Below are 6,095 nucleotides of genomic sequence, written 5' to 3' on the forward strand. Positions count from 1 at the left end.
CTGTCTTTTCTTTTCCCAATTCTTACAGTGTGGCAAAAATGCAGTGATTTCTATAACTTGTCTTTTTCCATAGTTTTTTCAGTTTTGAAGATGTGTATTTAGTGAAATCTCAGTATAATAATATAGTATTTACTAACCACTGTATTTACAGAGGTAGTGTAGTAAATTGAGTTAAAAATTGGTAGTTTTTTTTAATTATGTAATTTAGTAAGATGAGAAGTGGTTGCCAAAATTGTCTTTTATTTGGTCTTAGAGGCTTACTGACTCTCCAGTCACCCTCTTGCAGAATGACCTTTTAGCTGAGGACAGTTTGGACACCCACCTTAATCCTGGTTTTTCTCAAGAACCAGGTAAGCCTAACTTCTGTTATTTCGAGCTGAGTAGAGTGTATAGTGTTGGTATAGAAAATTCATCCTGTCTCTGGATGCCTTTCTCTCCTGTCATTAAAAAAAAGTTATTTTGAATGACTGAGGTGACACCTCTCCTGTCTTCCATGGTACCATGGAACTACTACTAACAAGCAGGACTCCCACAGTGGTCTCCCTAAAACCATGGAAAGGCTGTTGCCCTTCCTCATAGTTCATGCACATCTGCTACCTTCATTTTTCAAAAACCATTCTAGACCTGTGGATTCAAAGATCTGTATGCCCCTCCTTTCCGAATCCACTCCCTGTATACCACTCAAACCAGACGCTCATTTGGATGGTCTGTCTCACCTCTTCTTTCAGCCTTGTGAGAGGTGAATTGCTAGTCTCTTCCAGGAACTGACTTTGATAAGAGAAGTCACTTGAGTCCTTTCAGTTATACGATATGGTTATTTCTGAAAGTCACCAGTACCCAAGCTCATACTGCAGAGGGGTGTCCAGAAAGGGAGGGAGCCTTTTCCAGAAGTCATTCAGTATTTAGTTTTTTTGCTTCCTCCTACCGTTCTTATTCAGAGATTCCTAACCATATGCAGGAGAAAGTCTTGGTTTATTCCACTGACCTGAGGGCTTGGTCTGTAAGCCACCTGGAAATCTAGCACACAGCCCCTTTGCTGAACTGAGAGAGTGTTCTTAGGCGAGCACCTCAGCCCCTTTCAGCTTGGGTTGTTGACATGGATGAATAAAGGAGCCTTTTAAAGCAATGGGATTGTAGGGGTAGTTCACATCGCTATCAGAAGTGGAGAAAATATGCTATTTTCTGCAGATGCTGCAGGGTCTAGGAAGTCTGCCAAAGAAAGCATCAGTTCCCTCTCTCTGTATATCTTCCAGCAAGAAAGATGGGTGAAAAGACTTGTGACTGGGCACAGCTAGGGGCATGACATGATCTCTAGGGTAGAATCCAGGTATAGTCCCTAGACTGTGACTTGTCTTGTCTTCAGGTTCCCAAAACAGCATCAGACCTTCCCACTGCCTCTGTGAAACATCAGGGTAGTTCTGCATCAGCAATTAACTGACTTTTGTCCAAGTTTGTCCCTCAGGCTATGTGATCACACTGTTTAACCACTACCCTCTAGTCTAGGCCTCTCCTGTCCTGTCCTGTGGGAGATGTCAAGTGTAGTCCTGATTTCATAGTCCCATTGACATTTCTTTCAGTCATGAAGGTGTCTAGCAAATTTGTTACCGTCTTGGACAATTAAGTTGTATCATCTCATACATACAAGGGCCTTGGTTCTTTGCTTGGGTCTGGCTGCCACTTTTCTTTTAGGAGATAGAAAATGTTTGTATTGCATATGGAAGACGCAAGCCAGGCACTTCCCAGGTTCTGACTAAGTGGATTTTGGTCCTGCTTTCTGCCTTCTGTCTAGAGTAACCAGTTAGCCTCGTCTAACTGAAAGCAATGCATTATACCACTTAGTCAGTAGCCATCTCTAGGACAGAGGGGAGGTGACTTTGTGGCAAAGTATACAAGCCCATCACCTAGTAGCTTATGATGGGATTAATATTCTGCCCTTCCCCATGACTCATGGTAGGTCACTGGTGGATTTATGAATACATTTGCTTGTAGCTTGCTGCTTCTCTCCTCCTGTAGTGATTGTTGTTCAGAGACTATTACCTGTATTGATATCAAGTAAGTATGCACAGAAGGGATAATTTCTGTACCTCTAGTTTCAGTTAACCTAGGGTAGATGCCCAGCCTTCACTCAGTTTTGCTTCAGTTAGCAAGATTTGCACCATTTTCTTATATGAATGGTCTTGAAAGACTAACACAATTTTTCTATTCGAGTTTCAGCCCAGGAGTCTGGGACTAGCTGAGTGGCAAAATCCAAAGCCTGATTTATATTGGTCTTCACCTCTCTTATGCTGACAAGAAAGGTTCACCTTCCAATCCATGTTGCCTTTTCCAGGGTAGCTTTTAGGCAAGAGATTCTCCTTTCCTTTTATGTAAGGCTTACAAATGGCTAAACTGACCTAAACTAAACAGAATATGGAGTAGGGAACAAGCTTTGAAGAATGTTAAGTGTGCACCATTGGTTTTAGATTCTTTCTTGCTTTGAGGCTGAAACCTTTGGGTTTTACTGTCCAGCATTTACATGATTTTGTATTAGCTTTTTAAAATGTTTAAAAATCCCCAAAGTCTTTTATGGTTCTGTTGCTGTGAAGATTGAATGGTGCATCTACTAAACCTGTTGCATTTTTGCAACTATAACAGGAGGGGTTTGGGGGGGCATTTTTTAGACCTTCCAACAGTGATAAGTAGCTCCTTTTTAAAACTCAAGTATCTATTTATGCAGTGTTTCTGTAGGCAAAATATTTTAAAGGACTAACTGAAAAAAGATTTTCATTCATGGACATGGAAAATAAAGTGCTGAACTTGGCTGTCTCACCTGCCTTAAAGGGGCTAACCAAACCAACAATGCAGCCAGTTTGAATATGTGAAGATCAAAAGAAACTTTACATTACTTTTAAAAATCAAAAGTTCGTGTTTTACACAGATGAGGACAAAAAGGTTAAAAAAAAAAACAAAAAACAAAAAACCTTGACTGTGATGGCAAAACAGATTCATATGCCTCCATTATTATCAGATAGGATTTGACACTGCTGCTTTTTGCCACTTTTGAGGATTCATAACCTGTGCCTCCAAGGAAGAAGGGAAGGTGAACAGGGAACTGGGATAAGAGCTTCCCTCTAGAAATTCAAGTTAAGGACAAGTAACCCCCATTCCTTGTAGTGATCTCTGCATGTTCCCATTTGTGCTGCTGAAGGGCAGTAGAAATGTCAGAAGACCCCAGGTGGAAGGACAGGAAACTGGGTGAAACTAAACTGCTGTGCTCACAGAAAAAATGATAAAGGACAGAAACACCTGATAACCAGCATGACAACACTTGTCACAGGACAGCCACTCCCACCTCTGACTTCAGTGTCCTCCTTATCCTTAAAGGATACCTGCACAATATCTTCAGAAAATGGGCCTGAAAATAAACATTTGTAACTATTGGGCACCAGAAACCATGGACTTAAGAAAATGGTTTTATGGTTAATACCAACCAGTTAGAAATAGCACTTCTGAACATCAGTATTGGACCCATGATACCAGTGAATAAAATGGTCAAAGCCTGGTCAGAGCAGAGAGATAATCTTGGATCTGGCCTGAAAGGCTTTGTCTCCAGCAAGAAGGCACTGTCATAAAGTGAACATGTTGCTAGGACACTTAGTGTTATACTGAACTCTGGTTAGAGTCAGCCGAGACATCTTTCATTGGCAGATAAGAAGACACTGACAGATCCTAGAGAGATGCCCACTTGCAGCAACCAAGAATAGGAGGTTTTGCTGGATTGCACCCCTTTCTGGCCACTGGAGTAATTCATCAACGTGTTGTTGACTGTAAGTTTTCAATGTACTTGATTGATTTTAAGGATGAGGACAGCTGTAATGGCTTGGCAGACTGTTCATGGCTCCATTATGTAGAGCAGGAGTAGACAACCCTGGGTTGCCAGTGTGGCATGCAAAGGCATTCTGCTTGGCATGCATGTCTTGGGGAGGAGGCCAAGGCTGTGCTGTCACAAGGATTGGGCCCCTCCACCATCCACCCGTGGCAAACCAACATCTTACAAGTCGAGGTTGCAGGTGTTTTTGGCACTTTGCTCAAAAATGTCCCTGACCTAGAGGGCAAATTCACAAACTCGCTATAGGTTTCACAAACCCAGAAGATAGTGAAGATCAAAATCCATAACCCAGTACATCATGTGGGTGGAATACTGGGCAAAACAGAATGGCCGAGAACCCCTCTGTCCTTTGGCTACAATCTTTCTTTTGTCTTTCACAGCAGAACACCTTGGCTATCTTGAAGTATAATGGTCAAGTGTTCATTGTTAAATTAGTCACTTAAAACCCTTAAAGGTAGAGTGGTTCAAGGCATTGCTCAGTTGTACTGGTGTGGAACCCATCCCCTGGCATTAGATTTGCAGGTTTGGACCACGTCGGAACTGCTTTAAGGAAGGATGAATGTGGCCCTTTCTGTGTTCTAATTTTTATATAAAACAGCATGCATTCACTTATATTCAGGCCAGCAGAGAAGCAGCTACCACAAGATGTAGGTGTACTTGCTGACCTTTTTCAGTATGATTTCAGGGAGTTGCATTAAGAAAAGAATCTGATTGTTGCATCATTTGACAAACCACCTTTCAGTTCAGTTGCCTCTTGCAAAGAAGCAAGAGTTCACATCAAGCTACTTCTCAAGGTACAAACACTTTTTTTATTGCATTAAAAATATTTCTAAAATATTTGACAGCTTTTGTACAGTTGGAGTATTTCAATAAATTAGGAGCGTTAACAGCCTTTAAGTTCCTGTTTCAGATGCATGGAACATCCTCTGCTTAACACTGGCTTTCCTTCCAAATTCACGTGGATTTGGTTGGTGTATTCATAGGGTACGTTGTCCTTTAGCTGACATTTGAAAGCTTCACTTGTAATTGGCTTGCTAATTGGTGAACTATTCCTGGTGTGTGCTGGCATGGCCTACCAAAATATACTTCAAGGTGTAGTATACAGTTTAAAAAGTTAAGGGGTTTTTTGACATGATGGTTAAGTCTTGATGAAATGACAGGTAAACTATAATGGTTATTCTTTAGTTCAGAGATCAGAATAGTGGCCCCTGTTAAACCATTGCACGGTTATTGCGTTATCAGCCATTAATAATGATGTAAGCAGAGCTGACGCCATCATCACTCCTGTATTATAGGTCAGCCTTGAAGGAACCACAGGCAGAGCTGTTTTCCTGGTAAAATTTGCTGAATCTGGAATTTTTGTCCTCTGAGTAAAGTAACAGCACCCCAGCCACACATCGCTTATTTGAGGAAGTGGGTGCCATAGTTTTACTTTTACTCTGATCACATTGGAGCAGTGTGATGAGCAACCTGCCAGGCTGCCTGCTGCCATTAGCCACTGACCTTGGCTTTTCCAGCTGCTGCACTTAGGAGGCCAACAGCATAATGAGGGCCTCTACAAACTAACTTTTCCCGTTTTAGAACAAAGGTAAATGTTTTGTGCTTTTTCAGAAGAGCAGGGTGACAGAAGGGGAAGACTGATCATCCTTCTACGTCTACCTCTAACTTCGTGCATCTACACTAGACACTTAATGCACAGAAGACTAATTCTACTGTGCATTAATGCAGCAGGCAAAGCATGTGCTAATGCACAGTAGATTTAGTCTAATGTGCATTAATGTCATTAAAAAAGTGTTAATCTATGCTACTGCGCGGTAGCACCAATTATGGGGCATTAAGTAGTACCTGTTATTACAGGTACTAACTAAACTTACATGCCATAATTAATAAACATGTGGATATACCCACTCAGCTTTGTTTCATAGTTTCTAGGGTCAGAAGGGACCTGAGCAGATCATCTAGTCCGACCTCCTGCCATGGCAGGAAAAAGTACAGGGGTCAAACGACCCCAGCAAGGTGTACATCTAGCCTCTTTTTAAAGACCCCCAGGGTAGGAGCCAGCACCACTTCGCTTGGAAGTTGGATCCAGGTCCTAGCCACCCTCACAGTGAAGCAAGCGCCTCCTAATGTCTAATCTGAATCTACCCTCTGCCAGTTTGTGACCATTAGTTCTAGTCACTCCTGGTAGTGCTCGGGGGAACAGGGACTCCCCCAGTGCCTGCTGGTC

Source organism: Gavialis gangeticus, unplaced genomic scaffold (assembly GCF_001723915.1).
Source record: "Gavialis gangeticus isolate Ggan-Ray unplaced genomic scaffold, GavGan_comp1, whole genome shotgun sequence".
Classification (NCBI taxonomy): Eukaryota; Metazoa; Chordata; order Crocodylia; family Gavialidae; genus Gavialis; species Gavialis gangeticus.